Source organism: Castor canadensis, chromosome 4 (genome assembly GCF_047511655.1).
Source record: "Castor canadensis chromosome 4, mCasCan1.hap1v2, whole genome shotgun sequence".
NCBI lineage: Eukaryota > Metazoa > Chordata > Mammalia > Rodentia > Castoridae > Castor > Castor canadensis.
The window spans coordinates 83,918,505-83,919,548 of NC_133389.1; the positions used below are offsets into that span (position 1 = coordinate 83,918,505).

Sequence of the window (1,044 nt, forward strand, 5' to 3'; positions counted from 1 at the left end):
TAATCCTATCAATCTTTGAGCAATCCTTTACTTTCTGACACAAAAAAATGTTTCAGGCTTACTGTACTCTTTTCTGTCCCAATTTTTTGATCAGTCATCTCTCCTTCCTTTTTTTTTTTTAATCTTTTTTTCTTTTCTTTTAGAGGCAGGTCTCACTATGTAGTTCAAACTCTCTTTAAACTCGTGAACCTTATGCTTCAACCTCCCAAGTGCTGGATTACAGCTGTGTGCCATCAGGCCTGGCTGAAATAATTTGTTTAAGGAGCGCTGCTTTTTTTTTTTTTTTTTTAACACTCTACACGTTCACTGTCACATTTTTATGTTAAGTCAACTTGGTCATCAGAGGCGGTCTTCATTCTTGGCAATTCTGCACTGTTTCAGCATCTTGCTGAAGCCTCACAGCGCTTAGGGTCACCCTGGTTCTGGGTACACTCCAAAAACTGCTTTACCTCATAAAAGCAAGGGCCCCCAGGCTGCTGCTACACAGTCTAGGTTCCCTGGGGCTCCTGGTAAGTGATGTCAGGCCTGGAGGGCTCAACATTTCTCCCTCCACTGAAGCCCGAAGTGAGGGTGTGACCCAGTGTGGCAGAGCCCACGGCCATGCCAGCTGCAGTGGTTGCCATCCAGACCATCAGCCCTGGCTGACCGGGTGCAGCTGCAGGTGAGCCAGCTGCAGAAGCTGGGGCCACTGCTGGCGACTGAGATGTGGGCACTGGCCTGGGCACAGCTCTCATCTGAGGGACCTGGCTGGCTGGAGGGACCATGCAGGAGGTGTGGCTTCAGCTTCCATGTGTCATCTTAAGAGTGAGGTGACTCGTCTTCCAGAAACAGAAGGCTCTGGGTACTGCTTCTTTTTAATAGAAAATGGTATTTAGAAGCTAAGTCTTAATAACACTTTACTGTGTGTCACTGCTCTCTGTTCTCAGTGGATAGCACTTAACAAAATAAAGCCACTTATTTTTGTGTCCTGTAATTATTACTGGCCAATTTCAATTTAGTCCCTTTTCTGAGAGTCAGAAATCTTACTCCCAATATCCTTGAAGA

General features: G+C 46.0%; 1 pseudogene; it reads right to left on the minus strand.

Moving 5' to 3' along the window:
• Positions 1 to 339: 339 nt before the first annotated feature.
• On the minus strand, positions 340 to 797 carry LOC109699413 (putative coiled-coil-helix-coiled-coil-helix domain-containing protein CHCHD2P9, mitochondrial; annotated as a pseudogene).
• Positions 798 to 1,044: the final 247 nt, after the last annotated feature.